The following is a 15,199-nucleotide window of genomic DNA, read 5'->3' on the forward strand; positions in this document are numbered from 1 at the left end:
CACATTTGAAGTTTTCGATATCACAAACCACGCACTGCAGAGCAACCTAAAACGTTTCTGACTGAATGTGACCTTTGCTGACAGGAAAAAACAAATCACCCAGTTTAAACAGATGTAATGGACTCAAACCTCAGACAGAACACATATTTTGAATTTTAACTCGCAGCCACGTAGAATTGAAGGCTGAAGGCTAATTACGTCGTAAATATATAGGAACCGGTACACTTTTAGTGTTTGCCTTTTGGGGAGTGTTTGTTTTTCCGTCATTCACTAAAAATGGATGTTGCAAGCCTTCTCGGTAGGCTTTGATCAAAGTGGCAGTGTGGTTCCGTAAAATCGCCCAGCTTCTCGGTAGCGCACTTCAGCGCCACTTGGTGGCTGCTAAGTCCACATGCAGGCTGTCTGTTGATGGAGTAAGAACGTTGTGAAATGTGATGTCATCTGTGGCTTCACTTGCATGTGAATTGTGTGAAGGTGTACTTGACCATCCCTGCCTTCGATGACTCGACAAGCAAGGGGTCAGCTGCCTGTTCATCCGGTTTGCAGCTCTGTTGTGAATCTGTTCATCAAATTAGTCAGACAGTTAGTCAGTCTGGCAAGACAGACTGAGTGGCCTGAGAAGTTTTTCACGTATGAGAAGAGGTTGCTGTTTGGATTTCATTCAAAGTGCAGCTTTTAATGTGCTTTCTCTTCTTTGTTTTGTCTGCTTCTCAGAGTTTGGAAGAATCATTCGAACTTGCTTGTTTTTTTATATGTTTTGGCTCTACCTTGCCAAGACTCGGCCATGTGAACGATGATTCTCCCTCCACAAGTCTCCAATGGGCTGGGACTGCCTTATAAGGCTGGTTAGATAGGTTCCTCTCCTATTTCTCTACAGAAATAAAACATTTATGGGATCGTTTATTACTGCGCAGGTGACCCACCCAATTGCCAAATTGGAGGAGGATTTTGGCCCTCATTTAGGGTTTGACAGCCTGCCCTCCCTCCGCCAAGGGGACAAAGGTAATAATAACCTTCCCTGCCCTGACAAACTACCACCCCGCAGAGATACCTATATCTTCAGAGGAGCGGCTGCCACAATGGTTTCTTTGAAGGCACAGAAAGTTTACTTAGCAGCCGCAATGTTTCATGTGACCTCTTAGCAAACCTTTTTCATTTTGTGTTGAGTAAGAATGCAATTTCAACTTTAAAACCAAAACTACATTCATGCACAATGCCAAATGCCTCAACCATGGAAAGAGAAATAATGTCGAGAAATAAAGATATTTCTCCTCGTTACCTCAGCCTCAGGTAGGCGCACCAGTTTGGAGCAAGTTACGTCTTTGCAGATATGGACTTGCATCACATTCTATGTATGGGTGCATGGGAATGCCCATGAACAGCCCATAGATGCTTACCTAATGTAAACTATGGCAAGACACAGGGACCCACTGAAACCTGATTATTGCTGTATTTTATAATTCATACCGCACCCAGGGGGGCATTTCCTTCCTTGCCCTTGGGCATATGACGCATTGGGCTTGCTACGGCCCAACAGATTTCCTTCAAAAATGCATCCTATCAGCCTCAACCCATTTCCCATGTTGCTGCATGTTGGAAATAAACTACAAAATCCGGCAGCACACACTCTCCATATGCCTTCAGGCCATAAACAAACTCCTTACACCTGCTGGCTGCACACAAACTTCATGCCAACTTATGCCTCACAGTAACTCCACACCCATGCCACATGAATGTAGGCCTCAAATTGCAAACCCTGTGGGTCTATTTCACAAACTGCACTTTTGAGTAAGTTTACATTTTTGAGTCAGTTTGCTATTTTTTGGTATTCACAGACTGCACTTTAGTAGTACTTTACACTTCTGTATCAACTTTCACTTTTGCAGTAAGTCCAACACTACACATTGTCAATCAATGGTACTGCAACACCGTTCCATAGAAAATAAAGGAGGTAGAAGCTTAAAATAAACCCTCATATGAAATAATGTTAAATTATTTTGTAAATAGCAAAAATATGAATAAATATAAATTTATGTTAAAAAATATAAAAAATAGTATGTCTTTCTTATTTCATTACAAATTATTTGTCATACACACACTTCTGATGGGGACAGAGTAGCATCTCAGTAGAATGCATCCTACACATCAGCAACAAGTGAAGGCAGACCTTCCTCAATAGGACGGAACTTAGACTCCATTACTAGCATACAGAGGTACAACACAGTCAAACTGCAACTAGTAGGTTGTTATCGTTTTATTTCTTTGTCATACGCCCCCTATTGCACAGAAGAGATGGACTTCTATGGTTCAGAAGAAAACCCTCACACCTCTTGATAGGATTATGAAGAGCCATGTTGACCAGAAATAACAGGTCGGATTAACCCCCATTTCTTTAAATTCTAGCTATTAGGAACCTGTATAAAGGTTACCCATCTCTCCACTGATAAGGTCATTCTAGCATCACTCCTGATACCCCTCTGCACCATGATCCCTGACACCACCATTGGAACTTCACTGGTATTCTGATTCTTACTGCCTTCTCCAAAAAACACCTCCACAGCTCCCTATTTGAGGTTGTAGCTCACACTTGGATCTTTTTGACCAGGGCCAGGAGGGACCTGATGGTGAAACATGCCACTGTCATTGTGGGTGAGGGCCTTCTGTCCTGTTGATAGAAACCCGTAGTATCTAATTCATTTTTCATTCTAGTTTACGTGAATGTCGACGGTCCAGGTATTTTTTTATTGTGTATGTTATATGGGGACATTGCTGTGACCTTACAGCCTCCAAAATATAACCCCCATACGTGTATTGAAATTCTAACTACTCATGAATTAAGGATGCAAACTTTGTTGCAGTTTGACATAACGCCCCTGCTAGTTCAACACAGTTGTGGAAGGTGCACACACTCCTCCGAGTCAGAGACACATTCCTTCAGGCTGCCTCCCTCTTACAGGCTGAACACAAATTCGTGGCCTCCTGCAGGCTGGACTGTGCCTCTACTGCTGCCAGAAAAACTGAAACGTCTCAGGATCTATAAAAGGCCTCATTTAATGCTTCCAATTTTGGAATGGAAAGGGAAAGTCAGTTGCTTGGAAAATTATGTATTTTTATCCTAAGAGTTGATTTTGGAGCCCTCAATGTTCTAACGTAAGGAGTTGACAGACAAGTGCATTTAGAGGTTATATTTGAGATGCCACCTCTACCAGACAGTGCAAAGCCACGAAATACACAACAAAACAGCCCATCCTAATTTTAACCAGCATTGGCAAAGCAAATAAGTATCACTTTTGGGACGTATATGGTTAGCCATTGTTTTTAGCGATGCTGTACAGCATCAAAAATGCTTTGCAGCAGGGCTGAGGAGAAAGCAAAAAAAGCCTCTGACGTGACTGGCTGCTTCATATTGTAGGTGAGTGCATCGTGCCCCCCAAAAACTATAATAATAAAAATAAAACCTACCTTTTTTTCAATGCCGTGCTGCTCCATCCGCTCTGCTCTGCTCCGTCATTGCAGGCACAGGCTCCAAGCCTGCCCTGCGACCAATCCTGACGCTGCTCAAAGCAGCGTTCGGATTTGCTGGGAGTGCCGAGTCAGGGTATTCCTAGACAGACTGGGAGCCTCTGCCTGCTCTCTCCAACCCGACAACACAGTGTCGGGTTGGAGAGACTCTAGTGCGCATGTATGTTTGGCCGGCCAAACATACATGCGCACTGAGGGGGAGTGCTCCGTCCCTGTCACACCCAAATCCCCGCCCACTTTTATAGTAAAAACATAATATTTATGTTTTTACTATAAACGTTTAAACGTTTTGCAGCTCTTGCTGCTGGCAGGGGAGGGGGGAGACTCCTCCACCCTAGCGGAGGAGTCTCCCCTGGAACAGAGAGCAAGTGGAATGCGAGGAATGAAAAGCAAACAGACGAGAGTGAGAGCAGCGTGGTGCTGAAGGGAAGATAACACACAGGCAAGAAAGCAATACTGAGCTGAGAAACACACAAGGATGAACACATCACAGAGGTGTGAGGGGAGAGGCACACAGGTGAGGAAGAGCAACCTGTGTGCAGCGGAGGGGTAATAGAAGTACATGAGAGAGAAACAGCTGGAAAATACATGCTCTCTCTCTGGGTGTTTAAGCAAAAAAGAAAAAAATAGTGCCTGGAATGTAAGCAGTGGAAGGACACACGTAATGGGATAATCCAGGGGAGGGACAAACATAAGAAGAGGAATGAAAGGTCACACAGGCTAATGAATAAGAAGAAAGCAAATAAGAGTGTCAATAAACCCAACTAATGGTAAGCAATGGCAGATTCTAACCTCACTTTAAGCTGACTATAGTTTTTTTTTACAAACAGAGGGATGGCGCTGTCCGGTAGGTGGGATTTAAAAATGGTAATTTTCACAAACTATGACTTCTTAAGATGAAGCACCTGGCATCCAGCTCCCATGCTAGTCTTCCAATTCCCTGAGAAGCAATAACCTTACTAGAAACCTGGCAAATCTACTGATTAACTACAGACAGCAACAGCATTAGACATTTTGCTGGCATCGCAGAAGGCCTATGTATACTAGAAAAGGCGAGCCCAAAGCCTGGCATCCTGAGTTCAGAATCGTGTTCACCTGTCCTAGCTCAGCAACTGTACAAACTGCGTGATCTCAGGCAAATTATTTCTTCTATCTATTTCTTAGTCACTCACTGCACACAGAGTTAATCAACCTCAATTTGCCCTAGCCACATAATGCATCAACCGTGCAACTTTGAACTATATAATACTTTTTCTATTTCTGAACAGAGGTAAAAAATTGAAGTAAATTGTAGGGACGACGGGGAAGCAGATAATATCAAAGGACCCTTACCCTCAACTTCCCATTTCAACTTTGGATGTCGGGTGGAGGACTACTTACACGTCAGTCCAGGAGAGCTGTTTAGGCCCAGGAGGGCCAAATTCAAGTTTGAATTTTAAAATAAAGACTGGCCATGTAAGTACATTCCATTTATGATCATTGTGATAATTTTTTTTTTAACCAAACACAAACATTCAAGCTTCGATATGCCTTTTTAGGCGCACAATGGACACTCATGTAACAATTCCTCCTACATGGAAAGAAAACCATGAAGTAAGGAGCACTTCGCAGTACTGGAAATGGGAACCAAGGGGCATATTTATACTCCGTTTGCGCCGATTGTGCGTCAAAACTTTTGACGCACAATCAGCGAAAACGTTGCCCCGTATTTAAATTTTGATGCCCGCGGACGACAAAATTCCGCCATGTGCGTCATTTTTTGGATGCGCCAACCCGCCCTGCGTTAATGATATGCAGGATAGGCGTTCCCGTCCAAAAAATGACTTAACCGGCCGTGCGTCGTATTTATGCTTTCGGGCAAAAATGACGCACGGCCGGGAGGCGGAGCCAGAAAATGACGCACAGCCCGATTTGCATCAAAATTTAACGCCTGGGTCAGGGCAAGCGTTAAAATGGGGCAAACACACCTGTATTTAATCAGAACACACAGAACAAACAGCAGAGCAGCAGAGCAGCAACAGGGAGCCATGGAGGCCATCCTAATCCAGCGTGCACGCAGACGCAGAGCCCAGCAGCAACAACAGCAGCTACAACAACACCAGCAGGGACCCCAAAGGCAGCGCAGAAGGCAGGAGAGGATATTCCGCCCAAGAACCACCCTTCAGGGCCTCAGGGAACACAACATCATACAGAGGTACCGGTTGAACTGGCAGGCCATTCAGCAGCTGCTGCGCAACATTGAACAGCAGTTGGCCCCCACTTTGGTGACACCCCACACCATACCAACAGAAACAAAGCTGCTTGCCGTACTCCACATGCTGGCAAGTGGCTCTTTTCAAACAACTGGTGCCCTGGTAGGCGGAATATCACAACCATCATTCTCCGCATTTCTGCCCAATGTACTGGATGCCATCATTCGCCTGACACCCCGCCACATCTGCTTCCCTAACACACTGCAGAAGCAGCAGGAAACTAAACAGGGGTTCTACGCAATAAGTGGCTTCCCACACGTCCTTGGTGCAATCGACTGCACACATGTACGCCTTGTGCCACCTGCTGCAACTGAACACCTCTGCCGCAACAGGAAGCACACACATTCCATCAACGTGCAGGCCATAGTCGATCACCAAGGATTGATCACCAACATCGTGGCTAAATATCCTGGGAGTGTACATGACTCCTTCATCTTCCATCACTGCACCATCAACCAACACTTCCAGGATGGACGGTATGGCAATGGACTACTTGTTGGTAAGTACAAAAACCTACTTATATACACACTGCACAGCAACCCTCTAGGACACACAACACATACACCACAACAGCAACATCTAGACAGGAACACACTGAGGTCCTGACATCACTAGCCATGTTTCTTAAGTCACCATTGAACCTGTCACACATCGGAATTTACTGTACAGCCTAATGTGAAGACATTAATGAGTGTGGTTGCCGAAATGTCACCTTGCAAATTGTAAGTGTCCCAATGACCTTTACATTAATACATTGCATAAGCCTAAAGGTATTGGATGTCCAGGGTACTTTGATATGGACGTGTTAACAACACTTATAAATTAAACTCTACATTGAACTATCAACTTACCCCAAGTGAAGACACAAGGACACCTGTATCAGAAGTCACAATGCTAGGGAGGGCACTGAAAATCGAAAAACATACAGATGACAAACGGTTAGCAGACAAACACTTGCTCAGCCAAGGAAACAGCAGATGGTATAGCCTACAAGTATAGGATGTCACATCAGTACACAAAAGAGACACAGACAACAGAAGACAACTACTGCTATTAAAGGTCTTTTCAATAGTGCCAGCTACATCAACATGATCCCATTCTTTTTCTCTTTCAGCTGATCAGGGGTATGGCATCCAGCCATGGATAATGACACCATTTGGCAACCTGAGTACTGCTGCAGAGCGGGCATACAACGAGGCCCATAAGAGGACACGCAGCATTGTCGAGCGGACCTTCGGCATCCTCAAGTCAAGGTTCCGCTGCCTCGACATCATTGGTGGTAGCCTACTATATTCCCCCGAGATGGTCTGTAGGATCATCCTCACATGTGCAATATTGCACAACATTTGTGTCAAAAGGAACATTCCCCTCCTCGAACCAGACCCATACATGCCTGAAGACGAGGAAGAGGAGGATTCTGCCCTGCAACAGGAGGGGGAACAACCAAAAACGGCTGCTGGAGTGCGTAGGCGCCAACACATTGTGAATTTTTTTTTTTTATTATCACCATCACCACTTAATGAACTATTGTAAATAAACACTGATAACAAACACCACATCATGGTCTGGCTATTCATTTCTGCACACCTTTAGCTCTAAATATCAGAAGAAGAATGTCGCCTCATGGAGCATTAATGATATAACAATCAGGACACAGAAAAATACACTACAAATGTGATGCCTATCATACAACGGTCACATACACACACAATGTAAATGACTGACATCCTGTACAGTTCACCTTTGAAGGGCAATAGCTGAGGACCACACCTATTACACACATACATGTAGGAAACATGGTTCATCGCAGCAGATGTTACACAACTAAAACACAATCACTCAACTAGGGGAAAACAGGCCTCATACATCAGGCAGTTGACATGCTTTTGCTTCAGGAACAGGAATGTATGACCAGACTCTTGGCAGCAGTAATTCCAACCACATACAATCTTTGCAATGACTATCTGTCACTAGAGTTACACATAAGCAGAACATACACAGCACAAGTGCCACACACATGACAAGCATCCAGCACATCACATCCCATCTACATGTCAGCCCTTTTCTAAAAACCTTACACACCCATGCGCCTGGTCACACCCCACCTGTCTGAAGAGGTCCCTGGAATGCCGATATGTGTACCCTGAGATTCCCTCATCTACATACACACGCTCACAAGAGTCATCCAGTGCCTACCATTGTCATAGTACCATCTCACTGCACGGAAGTCAGCTCAAATAATACACTGGCTTGGAGTTTTTAAGGCCTGGTATCACCTGTAGATTGATTCTTGTGTGAAAGGTACTGTAGGTCATTTTAAAGCAAATCTCATCCGACAGGACTTGTGAGACACTGATGGAGGCCACACCAGTGATCCCCTCCATGAACACCACCCAAATTTACATGCCCCGTCCCTGCTGATGCCTCCTACAGCATAGATGTAGACATTTGGGCAATTACACCATTAAGCATTGCTACTAATGTTGCTGTGTAACACTTTATCAGGGTTCATGTGTCACCTTCAAAACAACACAGGACATACACAGTGTGACATGTCAACTGTCTACTGCTCCCTCTGACCAGTCCTAGTCAGACCACTGATCATGTAATTTGTGAAAGAGCTGGCTCCTGATTGACCCAGCATCCTGTCAGCCTGACTGACACCTGTCCGTGGGTCACCCTAAAGATACCCGGTGGCCACCTATGGACCACACTTGCTGTCCAAATCCTCTCTTTCCTCAGAGGCTAATTTGTAATTTGCCTCATCAATGTATACTCAAATACATTGTATTGCATCATCTGACTTTTCTTTGTATCATATTTGTGACAGTGCCCTTGAATAGCTAAATCATGGCCCATCCGTTGTCTGGGCCTCATTAATGCCTAAACTACAAAGTGTGACAGTGTACCTGGGCCATAGCCTTTGATGGTGTACGTGGCCTCCAGCAGAACCAGCAACCTCACATAATGTCCATGAAAAGTCGACACATATGAGGACCCTGACAGTTCACACGCTGAGTAACATTGTTCAAATAATAGAGATGGCTCGTGTGTGGTGAATACCAGCCATTTACTTCTGCACAGAGGCTATGATGTTTCCTGATGCATTTCCATCCACAGAGGCCAACCTGAGTACAAATGTTGCAATGACACATGCCGGATCCAGACACCTGAGACATTCTCTCACTCAGCACACCACGGTTGCCCAGTTGAAAGTCTCATTACACGTCTTCAGTGACAGGGTGGGACCATCCACGTGTAGGTTACCATGTCCTCAATTACTTTAGTCACATTTAGCTACAAACGATACTCATTAGATACACGATTAGCTGCCAATAACTCATGATGAGACCTGGACGTTACAGTGACAACATACACCTTAACAGTTGATACTGGATCAACATTGGACCACACACATGTACATGTACCATCCAATCAACAAAATGGTTGCAAGCAGCCTATCACAGTAGTGTCCTAGTTGTAACCTAGCAGGAAGAATGAAACATGCCACTAAACCAGGTAATGCATAAAGGGCCACATACATCAACAACCTATTTGCTATCATGACATAAGGAACGTTGAGAATTTGCTATTAAATCAATGCTAAATGGTATGTCAGAATTCTCCAAAGAAGTAATAGGGCAAACATCAAATGGGCAAATTGTATTACAGATTAGCAAACAGAGAATCATACTCAATTTGCATCTATGGGCCTGCTGCCAATGGTTTAGCATTACTGAATTTGGGAAAACCTTTGATAAAGTTGCAAGTCAGGAACAGCAAACCCCAGGGTGCTGGGGGCCTAAGTCCCCCCCTGCTGCACCACAAATATACATTTTTTATGCACATGTGAAGCACACACATGCATAAGGGACATGTGTGCCCTACATGTCAATAGTGAAACATATTTTAGCTACATTAACTCGTAATGAGCACATGGTTACCCCCAAAAAAGGTTTAGGTGACAATTGCATTACCTAATTGGCCTTTATGCTATTTGGAATAGCTTGATACATGTGCTCACAAATTTGCTAAGGAATACATCCTGGTATCTCTTTCATATTTTGAAAGTTGCAATCAGCAATTACCTACATATGTGCACAATTACGAGTAATATCCATTCAGGCCAATCATTACTATTACTATTGCACTGTGAATACCTTCTACACATCCTATAATGGACATTTGCTAAAGCTAACCCCAAAGTTTATCACTTAGCACCGTTTGGTCATGCAAAATTCCATTACTCATTTGGACAAATGAAATACATATTTGTCATAATGCGTCATATTTTCACGCATACAGCTTGTGTGTCATAATTTTTGACGCACAGGAGTGCAAATAATGCAGAGTCATTTTTTTTTCTCCATAAATAGATATCATATTTGGCTGCGGCTTAATTTTCACCTCTTGAACTGTAAATTATGCCACAAACAAATATTATTTATCAATTATTAAAAATATTTTGACTCTGCATTATTGCACTCCTGTGCGTCAAAAAATATGACGCACAACCTGTATGCGTGAAAATATGACGCATAATGGAAAAAAACAGTGGCCTGTTATGCAGGATGTGATGTAATAGGATATCCTGTTTACAGATTCTGTACAGTGGGTGTACTTTCACTTTCACTTTGCAGTCTCTGATTATTATAGACTGTGTGGCTGTGTGCATCTTACTTGTTGTTTTGTCATCAATATATTGTTGTAGAATACTGTCTGAGTGTGTGTTGTATAAATTTGTCCAGTCCAGTGTTGTATTTATTGTCTGTGGAGTCTGTTGTGGGTACTGTAATATAGGGGATAGTTGGGCTCTTCTATTTGTTAAGTTTTCTTTGTATTTCCTCACTCAAACTTTCCCCATTTCCCCCTTTTCTTTTTTTTCTACTACTTTTTCCCCTTTTTCTGTGCCTAAATGTCTGGTAGGCCACGGCTTTCCAGGATAAGTGAGGAAGAATTGGGGGGTTTCATATGGCTGGTTTGCCATTTCCTCCCACTGATGCTGGAGGCTGGGGGTAGGGTGATACAGGGGTATCACACGGAGGCCCGAAAAGTCCGGTGGGGGAAGGTGCGCCATCACTTGGTGCGTCTGTATGGGAGCCAACGGAATGACCATCAATTGAAGCATCGCTGGGCTGACCTGATCTCCAGGGAGCAAGATCTGCTGGACCACCTGGGAATCATGATTGGTGGCCATGTTGGTGAGTACAGATCAAGTAAATGTGCACAATTAAAAGCTGTGTAGTGACATGAGATGATTGGTACCCAATCTGCCAGATAAGTAGCTGACTGTGTGTAATGCTAGGGAAACATACAAGGTAATTGATGCACTATGTGAAGGATGACAAATGCTAGCAGTCAGGCAGCTCATGTTTTCCACACATACAGGTTGCTTGTAGCAGAATGTAATGTAGTGCCGCCTTTGTGTCAGACAAGCGACACATTAATGACGCAATCAGGACTCTACAGGTCACAATTGCCAGTGAAGTATGGATGTAGTAACATCATACCTACATATGTTGACGCTATAGCTAGACTGACATTGGAAACCCTACATGATGCTGAAAATGAGTGCTGCCTTCCTGTCAATTGATGATAGCAATGTGGCCCAGACATATGTCTCATGTGTGTCTGGTTAGTGTGTAGGGAAAGTGATCACGGAAGTGCCATGCCTGTTCGGGATAAATGTGCTCCTTCACATTTTATTGATACATGCCAGATCTGAACATGAACCATATTTGTAAAGGACTCAGGTGCCCTCAGCTAACATATTAGACAGGTATTTATTGTCACTTGTGCCAAAATCCGATTAGGGATGGCAGTCCAAAGGTATGGACTAGGGTACAAACATCTATGTTTGGTGCCAATCACCATTGTTTGGACACATCAATTTATGAAACTGTAACAACATGAGGTATTGCCAAAGTACCTGGCCCTCTGTACCATGTACCTAACTGTCACAAATGTGCCATGACCACATAGGCTGTTTGACAGGTCATGCAGTCCTCAAGTAACCAGCTTTTGGATGTCTCTCTTGGATGCACATGATGAGATGAATACACACCTATATTGTTGCTGCACACTAATGGAGGTGCATGTTTGCCACCAAATGACAGTCTGGGCCACTGCATGTGTGTAGAAGTGTGTGTAACTGTAGCAGGAGACCCATCCTATGTAAATGTTGCACAGGAATAATTCCATGCAGTATGAGCATGTCTGAAAGTGTTTCATTACTCATGTCAGATTCTCACATTTTATGTGTATTTGAAATTGTTTGTCAGTGCACGGATTCTGAGCATATTCTTCCTTCCATGCTTTACAGGTGGACCTGCACCGTACACAGTGGGAGAGGTGGCTCGTTTTGAGGACCCCGACACCTACAGTGAGTGTTGACATGTGTGGTATGTTTTGTGTTTGCTGGTGATGTGTGATGGACTACTGTGTGTTGAACACATTGCAAGGTGTGATGCGCTGCCCAATCATTAGTCTTGTTCCATTAGTGGGATTTCAGTTATCACATTATTTTGAGTTTGATCAATGCTTATCCATTTGTCTGATCTTGGGTTTGTAGGCCATTCCTGTAGGGCCCGCTATGGGAACTGGGGTGAGTCATGTGGAATACACTAGTTACAATAAGAGTTGCACTGGGACTCGTCTCGGACTGAGTCTGCATGTCAGACTGACATTCTCCCAGATAGCTTCTGCAAATGGCTTGTCTGAAAACTGCTGCTTCCCTATTAACCGATGTACTGAGTACACTGTAGGTTGGATCTTCCGGGAGCATGTACTTTCACAAGTTGTACTAGAAGTGTGTGGGACTAGAGTGCAACGGCCTAGGTGTGCATGCTATTCATGATCATGGGTGTTCTTGCTCCTCTGTATCTGTTGAGAAATATGCCTCACTGGAAGTATGTGATGTTGCCCTAGGTCAGTACATTTTGACATGTGTGGACCTTGGATAGGACAAGGTTTAGCTGACTCCAATTTGTTGATAGCCCTTACTGGTGGTGTGTGTGTGGAGGCAAAAACATGTTGAGCTTTCTATACAATCCTGGGTGTGCATCTATTTTGGGATTGTTTGTTGTTCTTCCCACCCCCCTCAAAGACAGGCATGGGTTTGTGAATAGGGTACCTAGGACTGAAGCAACCAGTATGTTACACATACTTGTGATTATATGAAATATGGTTTTGAACCTAGTGTACACACTCAGTTATGGCACATGAGTTCTATACTAGCAAATTCCATTACAAATTGCAGACCTTGAAGTTTGTGATTGTTATCACATACACTGACATATGTAGTCCAGGCAGTAGGCGGAGGAGGTGCAGCATGATTGTTAGCTGCAACTGTAAGTACTTTGATGACAGGTTATTGCCAGTTGTTACCCATTATGTAGATTATTGTATGTGCTATGTGTGAGATGACCTTTGTAGGCAGGCTTTCCATGTACTTCCTCTGAGACTTTCAATGATCTGTATGGTGATATGAGCTGTTACAAGTACAGTAAATGTATTGTCAGATTGACCACTTGTGCTATTCCACACAATGAAGTTCCTATGGTAAATAGTTGCCCTTTGTCTTCACAGCTGCAAACATGAGTGCCGCAGAGGCATGAATTTGAGGGACGGGCCATGAGGTACCGACACATCCTGCAGGTGCAGTCGGGGTTCCGATGGATGGCCCGTAAATACCAGTCGGATCGGGCCTCCGGAGCATGGTGGGCTTCACCACAGGGTGGCCCAAGGTTGCCCACTACAGCCACCACCACCACAACCATCGGTTCTCCCAAAGTGGCCCCAGCCACAGTAGGGACAGTTGTCCCTGCCTCTGCAGCACACCCAGGCCCCAGCAGTGTGACAGCTGCAGGACAGTCCAGTGGGCTAGGCTCAACACACACACAGAGCACCTCTGCAGGGACCCAAACAGCAGCAGCACCTCCAATCGACCCTGCGGCATTCCTGGCTTTGGAACGCAAAATGGACAAAGTAATAAGGAAGGTGGACAATCTCAGCCCGGATGTCGCCTACATCACCAAGCGGGTCAGGTCAATCAGGCGGACCCTCCGGGGGGCCAACCTCTAGGACTGATGTATTCAATGGACATAATTCCCTCCCCTCCCTCCTCTTTCCTTGTTCTCATGATTAGTGGGCTTGGGGGATTAGTGTTAGGTTAGTATAGGTTGTTAGTTTAGTTAGTGTTAGGGAGGAGGGTGGGGGGGTCCTGATTCTTTCTACTTTTCCTTATTAAGTGTGTGGGTGGGTCTGTGTCGGTCAATGTTGGGGTTCCTGTGTTTAAAAAAAAAATATATATATATATTTTTTTTTTTTAAATAAACAAAAAAATATATGATTGTTTAGGATAGTATAGTATGTGTGTAGGTTAGTATGTGTTGTCCTGCATGTGTCCTGTCTCATAATGGTGGGTGGGGGGTTGATGTTTAGATCGATTCGTTATATGTGAAGAGTAAGTTTAGCTTAGGTTAGTTAGGGACAGTTGTGGGTAATGAGTAGTCAGGTTAGATTAGTGTAGGTATGACTTTTCCCTTAGTTGCCTCTGGTGTGATTAGTTATGAATAAATATATAGATAACCCTTTGCATTATGTGTTAACTACTACTTGATCATGGCCTTGCCATCAGTGTAGATGATTGTTGTTCTATGACATTTGTGTCCTATGCTACAAACAAAAACAAACTGAGGTGTAAAATGGCAGCTACCCCTGTGCTACCTTGGTAAGTATCCACCATTTGTTAGAACCACCAATCGGAGTTGACATGGATCACAAAGGATTTGTGTTGATGAGTATGTTTTCTACGTCACAAAGTGTGCTTCCAGACTTGGTATTGTGGGGACAGTTTTACGTCGGACTGCAGTGTGATGTTCAGGGACATCTTTGAAGATGAGGTCTTGTTAACACTCTTGTCTTCTTGTCTTCATTACTGACATTGATCATTTGTGCTAAAATTCAGCATGATTACCTATTTGGTTGTTTACTCAGCAAAGTTGATTGATGCTGTGTTTTGTAATGTTTGCTTAGATTAGACTGCATAGTTCAATGTGTTAGTATTGCATTGTGACAACATTTATCAGCCACTATTAGTTGACTTTGATTTCTCTTGATGAAGCATTATTCTGTCCAACACAGCATGATGGTGTGTGGTTTCTCCCTTCATCAGTTATTCTCCTCAGGATGGGCAGGCTATGATGCAATCCTGGCCACTGCACAGATGTATCTGACTACATGATGTCAGGACAGTTGTATTGACAAGCTACATGGTTGTCACACAGGCACATTTGTGTTATCTACTGCACAGTTGATGTGTCAAATTACACAGAGACATATTTGGTGTGCAAGTGCAATTTATTGATAGGTGCTGTAGTGCAATATGTACATTGTCCATGTTTGCTGAGTCCGTTCTAGTGCAA

The sequence above is a fragment of the Pleurodeles waltl genome, chromosome 9, assembly GCF_031143425.1.
Source record: "Pleurodeles waltl isolate 20211129_DDA chromosome 9, aPleWal1.hap1.20221129, whole genome shotgun sequence".
Classification (NCBI taxonomy): Eukaryota; Metazoa; Chordata; class Amphibia; order Caudata; family Salamandridae; genus Pleurodeles; species Pleurodeles waltl.